This window comes from Trachypithecus francoisi, unplaced genomic scaffold, assembly GCF_009764315.1.
Source record: "Trachypithecus francoisi isolate TF-2019V2 unplaced genomic scaffold, Tfra_2.0 Lachesis_group1, whole genome shotgun sequence".
NCBI classification, from domain to species: domain Eukaryota; kingdom Metazoa; phylum Chordata; class Mammalia; order Primates; family Cercopithecidae; genus Trachypithecus; species Trachypithecus francoisi.
The window spans coordinates 183,200,939-183,212,580 of record NW_022681454.1 but is presented as its reverse complement, the minus strand read 5'-3'; positions in this window follow the sequence as shown (position 1 = coordinate 183,212,580).

Below are 11,642 nucleotides of genomic sequence, written 5' to 3'. Positions count from 1 at the left end.
AAAGCACTGTGGAGGTTACCATACCATCCAGCAATCCCTCTTCTGAGTCTCCAGGCAAAGGAGATGAGCTCACCCTCCTGTAAAGATACCTGCACTTCCATCTTCATTGCAGCATCATTTGCAACAGTCAAGACACAGAAGCAACCTAAGTGTGTGTTGACGGACCAATGGGTAAAGAAAATGTGGCCCGTGTGTACAATGGAATAACATTTGGCCTGAAAAAAGGAGATTATGCCATTTCCCACAGCATGGATGGAACTGGATCCATGCTGCTAAAGGAAATAAGCCAGACACAGAAGGAAAATACTGTGTGGTCTCAGTTATATGTGAAATCCATGAAACAATGAATCAGAAAGGTCAAATACGCAGAGAGAGAGACAATAAAACCATGGTTACCAGCATGAGAAGTTGAAGAGAAAGGAAATAGAGAGATGTAGGTCTAAGGACACAAAGTGGCAGGTACGGAAGATGAACTGATGTGTGGAATGAACGAGGGTAGAGTTCCAGTGGACAATGTGAGGACTGCAGTTAATACAATTGCATAGTATTTGGGATTTTTGTCAAGTAGATTTTAGCTGCTTTTGTTACACACACAAAAGTAACTGTGAGATGGTAGATATGTTAATTTCCTTCACCAAAGTAACCATTTTACTACTATATGTATCGCATAATATCATGTCTGAGACTTCAGATATACACAATAAAATTTTCTAAAAACAAGACAAAATATAAACAAGGTAAAAGAAACGTGGCTAGTGATTGGTATACACAACTTCTTGCAAAAAATCTTGGAAGATAAATAGCAACAAATGTTCTGAATGTTACAAAACATTGCTTTAATTTACAGCACCACAAATGCCCTAAATTAAGAAAATGTCTTTACCTTTTATTCTTCTTGCATTAGAAGATGTTATAGATGGCAGCAATAATAAGACTATCTTGCTTTTCTAAAGCTCTTTAGAGTTTTTAAGGCACTTTCAAAAATTGTGATTTCATCTTCACAATAAGCCTTTAAGGTAGGTCTTGTAGACAGTACGTAGTAATGACAGTGCAGACTTACCTAAGAACTTGGAAATACAGAAAGTGCAATTGCTGTGAGAGAGTAAAACCAAATCGCTAAGTTGTAAAAAGACACAATGTCTCCTAGGCCCAAAGTATCAGGTTCCTAACTATAGATTAACCATTGATAATAACATATGTGTTAGCAAACAAAGAAAGCCCAGAATTTCAACTGACAGTGGCCTAAACAATAAAGCCGTGTAATGGTCTCTCAGGGCAAGCTGTTCAGACTGTCCAGGGCTAAGGGTGGCTCAGCAATGCCACCAAAACCCAGGTTCCTTCTCAGTTTCTACTCCGTCATCTTAAGTGTGTTGGCTTGATTTCTTGCACCCAAAAATGGTGGCACTGCTGCAAGCCCAGTCTCATGTCTCCAGTAAAGGCAGGAAGAAGGGAGAAGGAATGGCCCCAGCTGTCCCTTTTATCAGGAATGCAGAGGTCTCCCTTGAAGGGTCCAGCAATCTTCCATTGGTCTATTATTGACCAGAACTACCAAAAAGCCATCCCCAGCTTCAAGAGGCACGAGAAAGCAGGCATTAGCTCTCTACTGGGAGGAGACAAGGAACAATGGGGTTGGCATTGGGCATTGTCTCACCCAGCCGAGAGTGTCTGTGGCAGCTCGTAAGGAGAAGGCAGACAAGCAGAGCACACAGCTCTGAGAAGGCCACACCCCACGGTGTGTGCTCTGCTGTGGGCAGTGAGGGGCTGGAGGATGGGGCATTCTGCTCAGGGTGGGAATCTGGCTGGGGGATCTGGTGAACCGTCCCCCAGGAATACCCATCTCTCTTTGCTCTCATTCCACAAACACCAAAAAGCCTTTTTGGTTCAAGTTCAAGCTTCTCAGGAAACTTGAGACAATGAAGTAGACGTCTATGTAAGAACAAGCTAAAATTTTGAAAATAAATCCATCAACAGCTTAGCTTATCCATCCTGTGAATTTAGTTTTGGGAAGCCCAGTTTTTTACTCTGGTTTTTTAAAATCATGTATTTCTCTGCTGCTGTTGTCTGATTTCTGGGCTTGCAAAACTGAGGACCAAATCATGAACCATGTTATGTTTGCCAAGAAAATGAGCTTGCTGAACTTACGTGGGTTAGGACACACAGGACTCCATTCCACATTTGAGTTCTACCAAGCATCTCTTTCACTAGCTGGCCTGTCTCTTCCAAATTTAACAGAAATAATTTTTCCCATTTTGCCAATGAGAAAATGGGTTCAAAAAAGTTTAATTCTCGTTTCACATATTCAGTGAGGTATACAGGACATGAACACAGGTCCTCCACGTTTCCAGGAAAATACCCACCTTAAAATTTCAAGAGAACTCTTTTGGGTCTCCATTTTCCCTCTTTAGCTCTGACAGGAGCTGAGGTATCCTTTAGCCTCCAAGTACAATGAGTGTGGAAGGACTAGAGTGTACAGCATTGGGAGAGGATCGGTGCAAATAACGACATTGCAATATTGAGAAAGATGACCTGTGCCACTTAAAAACCATCCCAGGGAGGCGATGGCAACCCCACAGCATGCAGGGAACAAGCAGAGAACCCACAGTCATTGTACTTGAACCAAAGAGGGGACCTCCAGGCTGGTTATCTTCAACTCCAGGCTGCTTAGCTTCACCTGCAGGCTGGTTAGCCTCACCTCCAGGCTGGTTAACTTCACCTCCAGGCTGGTTAACTTCACCTCCAGGCTGGTTAGCTTCACCTCCAGGCTGGTTAGCCTCACCTCCGGGCTGGTTAGCTTCACCTCCAGGCTGGTTAGCTTCACCTGCAGGCTGGTTAGCTTCACCTCCAGGCTGGTTAGCTTCACCTCCAGGCTGGTTAGCTTCAGCTGCAGGCTGCTTGTCTTCACCTCCAGGCTGCTTGTCTTCACCTCCAGGCTGGTTAGCTTCACCTCCAGGATGGTTAGCTTCACCTCCAGGCTGGTTAGCTTCACCTGCAGGCTGGTTAGCTTCACCTCTAGGCTGGTTAGCTTCACCTCTAGGCTGGTTAGCTTCACCTCCAGGCTTCTTATCTTCACCTCCAGGCTGGTTAGCTTCTTGGTCACTTAGGGTTTTATGTATGGAGGCTTCTCTGGCATCAACATAATAATACTCTAAATGACCAGTAATACACATAAATATATGCAGTGTTACAGTTTATATTCTGTTATATTCTATTTAGAATTAAAATTCCACAGTGTCTGTTTACTACATCAAGTGTTATCATGGAGGCTATTCAGGTGTCGATACACATTTCAGGATACTGAACTTCTAAGGTTACTAGAGCAGAAAGAGTATTTTCACAAATCAGAAAGGTGCTAAAGTTTTAGTTCTGAATATTTGTCTTAGCTATAATATGCAATTTTTACTATCCAAAGGCATGCACCTATTGGAGCAGGTCTTAATTATTAGAGTCAGATTCAGCCCTGCAATCCCCATGCATGGAGATAATCACATTTCTACAAGTCATTCATTTACTTCACAGATATTTATTAAGCATCTACTGTGTGCCAGGCATGATTCTGGTCACTAAGAACCCCATGGTGAAGATGGGAGACCAGGCTACTGCTTTCATGGAGCTTTTGTGTGGTGGAGGCGATAAAAAAATCAGTAGATAAATGGGGGAAATTCAGCAGTCATATGTACTAAGGAAGATGACAACGCATGCATGTGGGAGAGACTCTTCAGCAGTGAACTCCATGGAGAACTTTCAGAGGAAGCAACATGAAAGGTGAGACTGGCAAGAGTCAGTCACGCAAAAAACCTGTGGGAAGACACTCCTGGAAGCTGTGGTTACAACCTTGCAGCATGGAAATCTGTCCGTCAGTGTTTGGAACAGGGTTTGCATCACTATATATATATATATATATTTTAAAGAACAAGAAAACAAAATACTTGTTTATGTGCTGGGCTGGACTGTGTCGCTCTGTGGTACCAGCAGGGCACAGGCCTCTGGGATAGGTCTTACGATTTTATGCAGGAGGAGTGTTGCATCTCAGAGAAATTATCCCTCACTTACACACAGCACTGGAGAGCTTATAAAGACCTTTTACGTTCATAATTATGTTGTTTGGTGGACATCAATTTTAGCAATAGGCCTCAGATAATTGTGTCACAAATGAAAGAAAGCCCAGTTCAAATAAATAGAAATTATGTAATTACACAAGAATCTGGGAGTTTCTAATTTCAGGCAGAGGTGAATTCAGAGGCTAATAGCTACATAGTCTCTCTGTCTCTCTATTTCTTTCCTTGGTTTTCTCTTCACTGCTTTACTCTCAATGATGCTCTCCCTGTGTGGAAACAAGCATGATCTTCAGTACTCCAGGCCGTGAACCCCCGCTCTGTGCACACCTAGCTTAGGGACGGGCAGAGGCACCCTCTCCTGAGGGCTGCAGCGCACCTGCACTTGCAGCCCTCCTGAATCGGGCCTGGGTCACGTGTCCATCACCACTCTGGTGGCCAGGGGCCACGTGGAACTCCGGTTGGCCAGGACTGGAGCCCGGACCACAGGGGCTGAAAGTGAGACGCTTGGTCCTCAGAAGGAAAGGAAGGGATGCTGGGCAGGCCATGGAATGACATCCACAGGAAACGACACTCACTTCCACATGTGAGGTTAAAAGACTGGCTCCGCCTTACACAGAAAGCCTGGATCTCAAATCCTAAAACGCAGAGTTCTTCCTACTCCCGTGGAATAATTACTGCTTCTACATAAAACACAGTATGAAGCCCCAAGATGACTCAGTTAAAGAGAGTGGAGGAAGGGCCTGGCGAGTCGTGTTTGAAAGGAGGACCTGCTTCACCGAAGCTGTGTGACTGGGGAGTCGGCAGCCCTGTCCTGCCCTCCAGGCTTGTAAAGACACACCGGCCACCGGTTTCACACAGCCTTTGTTTTGTCTGATAAGCACGGGTAGAGTTTTCCTGACCTGTGGAGGGTGGCATCATGTTTGTGAGCGTGGGTAGAGCCGAGGGAGGAGGTGAAGGCCGGGACACCCTACGCCGAGTGGAAGGCTGGGGTGTGGTGGGGTGAAAAGGGCTGGGTCCTTTCACTCCTCCTGATGAGTGCACACACTCCTGGCGTCGTCAGCTTTCCTTACTTTTACACAAGGACGAGTTCACCTGCCAGATCTAGACCGGAATCTAGAGGTAACTTCAGGCCAACGGGCAGGAGGAAGCAGCACCAGATGTTTTGTGAAAGTGTCCAGCACAGCCGGGCGCGGAGGCTCACGCCTGTAATCCCAGCACTTTGGGAGGCTGAGGCGGGCGGCTCACCTGAGGTCGAGAGTTTTAAACCAGGCGGACCAACAAGGAGAAATCCCGCCTCTACTAAAAACACAAACAATCAGCCGGGCGTGGTGGCGGCGCCTGTGGTCGCAGCTGCTCGGGAGGCTGAGGCAGGAGAATGGAGGGAACCCGGGAGGCGGAGCTTGCAGTGGGCGGAGATCTCGCCACTCACTCCAGCCTGGGGGACAGGGCGTGACTCTCTCTCAAAAAAAGAAAAAAGAAAAAGAAAAAGAAAAAAAGAAAGTGGCGAGCACGAGGAAATGATTCCATGTGGAACAGACACAGCCGTCTACTGGCTGAAATATCAGTGTTGCCTACAGCAGATAAATACGGTAATTCATGTGTGCGAGAGAATCGGAGCCAATGTATGCTCATTCCGTAACTTTAACTTTTTTTCTAGTTATTAAATATGTTATATTTTAAGGACTACAGAAAACAAAAACAAAAAGTCAACTCCAAAGGATTTTGGAATTTGTTTCTACCATCCGCTCGTCAGCGCGGACGTTTGCTTCCCTCTTTGTTAAGCGTGTTAATCTCGAGCGCAAGGGCTCGGCAGCCAACCCCCAGGTCCTCTCCAGGGCAGGTGGAGAGGACACAAGCGGCCAGCCCTCCTAAACCGCGGCTTCCGCGGAGGGGCTGCTGCTGCTCCTCACTCAGGACCAAGACGTTCCTGGGTTTGAGGGCGCCTCTTCTAGACCCAGGGGCACGGTGTGCTTTGAGCAAGGTAGATGGAAACATATCTGTTCTCCAGAAAACAAGATTAAGAACATATTTAGGCTTGCACAAGATACAGCTCACTGCCCAAAGCCTTGCTGGATCCTGAAAAATATTTCACTAACTTGTACATGTATTCCAGGAGGCTTCTCCGCGCCTAAACTTTTCTATCTTCTGTCTCAAACTTTGTGTGGCAAACGCTCCTCCCACGTTTGCTGACCTTCAGAATCATTCTAAGGCAGCGAGTGTGGATGTGAAAACCGGGTGCAAACCCAGCCCAGTGCCCTGGCAGCCCTCTGGGCCCTGAACCACCGGCTTCACTCCGAGGACCTACATATTGACTTTTGGCCTTGCAGGGTCACCAGGCGAAGATCTTGCATCCTGAGTGGACAGAAATGCCCGGATCTAACATTTCCCACCTCATCTACAGAATGCTGCTCCTTGTCTGCTGGCTCACGGCTGCCTTCTGTTTTTCTGATCACTTACTGGACTGTGCCTTTTCTGCTCCAGATAGCTGGGTTCCGACTCCAACACTCACCCATCCCCTTCCCTGAACCCAGCTGTTAACCCAGATGCTGAACACAAGCGACTTTTCCAACTTCATTCAAAGAACTTCTCATGAGAAAACCGGGCTGTCAAGAGAGTCTTCCCTCACCCTTATCACTCATCGTTCCCTACAATCACCGTATAGAAGTATAAGTTAACAGGAATTTGGAGAATCCAGAGCCCATTTTTATCATCTCAGTGTTTGTAATCCTTCTGGAACCCGGGCACCCATGGGCAAGCCTTCTGTGTGCCCCTCTATGCACATACCTGGGTGAACTGGAAAGCTCCAATACCTTGGAGAAGTCAGATCTTCAGAACCAAAGCTGATGGAGATGTTTCCTGGCATTAAGCTTCTTGAGAGTAAATCTTATTATCTCTTTCTTTTTTCTTGCCTTATTTCTTCCACTTTTCTATCCTTCTTTCCTTCCTTCCTTCCTTCCTTCCTCCCTCCCTCCCTCCCTTCCTTCTTCTTCCCCTTCCTTCCTTCCTTCTTTCCTTCCTTCTTTCTTCCCTTCCTTTCTTCTTTCCCTCCTTCCTTCCTTCTTTTTCCTCTCGTTCCTCCCTAACTTCCTTCCTTCATTTCTTTTTCTTTATTTTTCGTTCTTAACTTCTTTCTGTCGTCTATGTATCTATATGTGTATCTATCTCTATTTCATCTATCTATCTATATCTATCTCATCTATCTATCAATATCTAAACTATCACTAGTGTCATATCTGAATTTGGGGGAGTTATGCTTTTCATATCTAATTGATAGTTCAGAGTTCCTGCTGGTGATGTGAGACAAAATAATGACATCTGACCTTTTTTTAGGGCAGCCTAGAGGACATTATTATGGTTTCTTAGCTTCTTAGGCTGAAATCTTTTTTTATTATGGATTTTTCATAATTAGTCATGGTTTTCTTTAAATTGTTACAGAATTCTACCTAAAAATCAAAGCTCCCAAATGCCTACTTAATTTAATATGCTTGAATAGAGCTTTTCAGATCATAATAGGTTCATAAGATTTATCATGTGATAAAAAATCAGGCTGGTCAATTTGGTTTGAAAGGAATAAAATGCATTGAGATGTGTAGTTGTTGAAATGTGTTCTTCTCAATGATGATTACATGTTAGGTTGGCTTTAATATTTATGTCATTATAATAATTTATATTGTCAAGGTGAAACCTAAAAAGGCTCAATGGGCATGGGCATTAAATATTACATATTTTACAGTTGCTCAAGGAAAGAAATTACATGATTGGCCCTGACTCACATGCATCAATAAGAACGTGCATTTTAAAGTGGACAAAGGTATAATTTCCCCTCCAGGTGGTAACGACGCTCTGCGATGCTGAGTGGCTCTGTTCCTAGGTTCTCATTACCAGACATTCTGAAACTGCTGAGATTTCCCAAAATCACAATTCAGACAAGAAGTTAAAAAACCAAACAAGGAAAAAACACATGGACATTTTATTCACAGAGAGCACGTGGAGAACCCATCCAGGCTTACACGTGAATGTTTAAAATCCTCGGGTTGAATTCACGCCAGTGTCTGGGTGCACTGGTGGCTTCCAGCATCCTGACTCACTGGAAGGAGCATGCACCTGACTTCTCGGCTTTCGATTTTCACCTCCTTATTCTCCACTCTCTAGTAGGATGTTGCTGCCAGAGCTGCATCCTACACACTGGAGCCAGGTTTCCACTGACATTAGGAAAGGTCCTCTGGATTCTCACAGGATTAATGAAATCAGACTGGCATTTCTCATGCTGATGCTTTTTCCTCTAGGCATGTGGCATTTCTCACTCCCAGGGAAGAAGCCTTTGAGGAAAGGGGTTTGTGGTCAGCCAGGGCTGTCAGATAATCCGGCCTTCTAATCCCCACACTGTGCTGGATTCCACACAACCTGCAGGGTGGGTTAAGGTGACAGGTCCCTAATCAACTGAAACTTAACTTGGTCTATGCCTACAGAAATCATTTATCTTGTGCACATAATTGATACCTGTCAAGAGGTTGGAGCAATATTTTCCCCTGAATATAAGGAATTATTTAGACATAAATCTGTATTTTAGTTTCTAGTACATTGTCCCATGGAGGAAAATATGGAAGCTGAGCCCTGTCCCAAGTAAATGAAAAACCAAATTATCTGCTTTATCATTATAATTATCATGAATAAAGCAATTTATTTTCTTTTAATTTGTGGGAGGGGTTTAATTTTTATATATAGTAGTTTTAATCATTCATGTTAATAAAAATTTTGTTCCTTTATATTTCCATAAAATGGCTAGCATTTATTGAATACTTTCTATTTCTGGGATTTGTCTTAGAATACCTATATCTTTATCTAATCTATTTCTCTTCACACACATGTACACGCGTGTATATGTAAATACACATATCTTAACAGCATACATGGAGCATATATATATGTGTTTGTGTGTGTGTGTGTGTATCATCCCAAATCCCCTGATAGTTTATTATGTTCATTTTACACTTAAGGAAACTGAACCACAGAGATGGTAGAAAATATTCCCCAATCATAACAGGTTGATTCCCCAGATCATAACAGGTTCATGAGATTTATCAAGTAATTAAAAAGGTCACCCACTCAGTAAGTGAAGGAGCTGGGACTTAAGCCCAGCTCGCCTATTGACAGTCTACAGGATCATAAAGAAAATAGCCATAGTTACTTAATAATAACAGAAAACATTTATGTAGAAATCAGCGTGTAACTGACACTCCCCAAAGCACGTGCCTTATATAAATTCATTCAATTCTCAAAGCAAACTTGGAAGATAGATATTATTTTTGTTATTCTCATTTTATTGATGAGGGAACAGAAAGAGTGAGGAGGTTTCCCAAGGTCACACAGTGGGTGAGGAGAGGATCCTAGGTTTGAACACTGCAGTCCTGCTTCAGAATCTGACACTGTACTGTCTTATTACAAATACTAAAACTGAGGTAGTATTAATATCTCATTTATTCAAATGATAACAATTAGCTGTATTGATCAACTACCATGGGCCAGGCTCTGAGTTAGGTTTTTAGCGAACTTTATCTGCCTTAACTATTTTAAAAATTCCCCAAAGTAGATATCTGGAGTGTTTTTTCTTTTTTGTACGAGGAGGAAGAGATTAGGGACAGTAAATAATGTTCCCAACGTCACAAAACTAATAGAAGAAGAAATGGAATTCAATTCTGAGCTATCCGTTTCTAAGACTCACACTATTTTCTCCACATAACGTTGCCTTTTGAGCTTCTCCTCACATATCGTCTTTTTCAGTAATAATGATCATGGATTTTTTACAAAGAATAATGCATTGGGAATATTAAAAACTCACGAAATGTTGATAGTTTGTTAATCTAAAAACCAGCAAAACTAAACTAACATTTCCTCAAAAAGGAGATGTATAAAGCAGTAAAATTTAACCCCAGTGAAAGATATCCATGAACATAAAGTCAGCTGAGAAACTAATCTATCAATGAATCGACAAGAAACTAAAAATTTAAAAATTATAATTGGCATAACCATGTTTGTTTATTAAGCAATTTTGAAAATAAGCACCTATATATTATTTTGTGCTTCATAAATGTTATATAAGTATACATACATTATGGATACTCATTCAAAATTCATCTTTAATAAGTGGCTTCTCTAATTGATTTTCACTCTAAATGATATTAACCAAAATCACAGTTTCCCAGTTCGAAAGCTTACTTATAAACAACCAAACTATCTTCTTCTTTGTGGTGTAATGAACTTTTTTAACCTAATAACACCCCCAGGACACTTTTTTTACATCTGTTCTTAGTTGCTCACATGTGCACATACATCCATGAGTACACAGGAGAAAGGTGGTAATGCCACCGATCTCAGGGGATAACACGATATTTACCAGTGGCTTCAATGGGCATGGAGGAAGGTGGTAATGCCACCGATCTCAGCAGATAACACGATTTTTATCAGCGGCTTCAATGGGTGTGGAGAAAGGTGGTAATGCCACTGATCTCAGCAGATAACACGATATTTACCAGTGGCTTCAATGGGCATGGAGGAAGATGGTAATGCTACTCATCTCAGGGGATAACATGATATTTACCAGTGGCTTCAATGGGCATGGAGGAAGGTGGTAATGCCACCGATCTCAGCAGATAACACGATTTTTATCAGCGGCTTCAATGGGTGTGGAGAAAGGTGGTAATGCCACTGATCTCAGCAGATAACACGATATTTACCAGTGGCTTCAATGGGCATGGAGGAAGATGGTAATGCTACTCATCTCAGGGGATAACATGATATTTACCAGTGGCTTCAATGGGCGTGGATGAAGGTGGTAATGCCACTCATCTCAGGGGATAACAGTACATTTGCCAGTGGCTTCAATGGGCGTGGAGGAAGGTGGTAATGCCACTCATCTCAGGGGATAACGTGATATTTGCCAGTGGCTTCAATGGGCATGGAGGAAGGTGGTAATGCCACTCATCTCAGGGGATAACGTGATATTTGCCAGTGGCTTCAATGGGCATGGAGGAAGGTGGTAATGCCACTCATCTCAGGGGATAACGTGATATTTGCCAGTGGCTTCAATGGGCATGGAGGAAGGTGGTAATGCCACTCATCTCAGGGGATAACGTGATATTTGCCAGTGGCTTCAATGGGCATGGAGGAAGATGGTAATGCTACTCATCTCAGGGGATAACATGATATTTACCAGTGGCTTCAATGGCGTGGATGAAGGTGGTAATGCCACTCATCTCAGGGGATAACAGTACATTTGCCAGTGGCTTCAATGGGCGTGGAGGAAGGTGGTAATGCCACTCATCTCAGGGGATAACGTGATATTTGCCAGTGGCTTCAATGGGCATGGAGGAAGGTGGTAATGCCACTCATCTCAGGGGATAACGTGATATTTGCCAGTGGCTTCAATGGGCATGGAGGAAGGTGGTAATGCCACTCATCTCAGGGGATAACGTGATATTTGCCAGTGGCTTCAATGGGCATGGAGGAAGGTGGTAATGCCACTCATCTCAGGGGATAACGTGATATTTGCCAGTGGCTTCAATGGGCATGGAGGAAGGTGGTAATGCC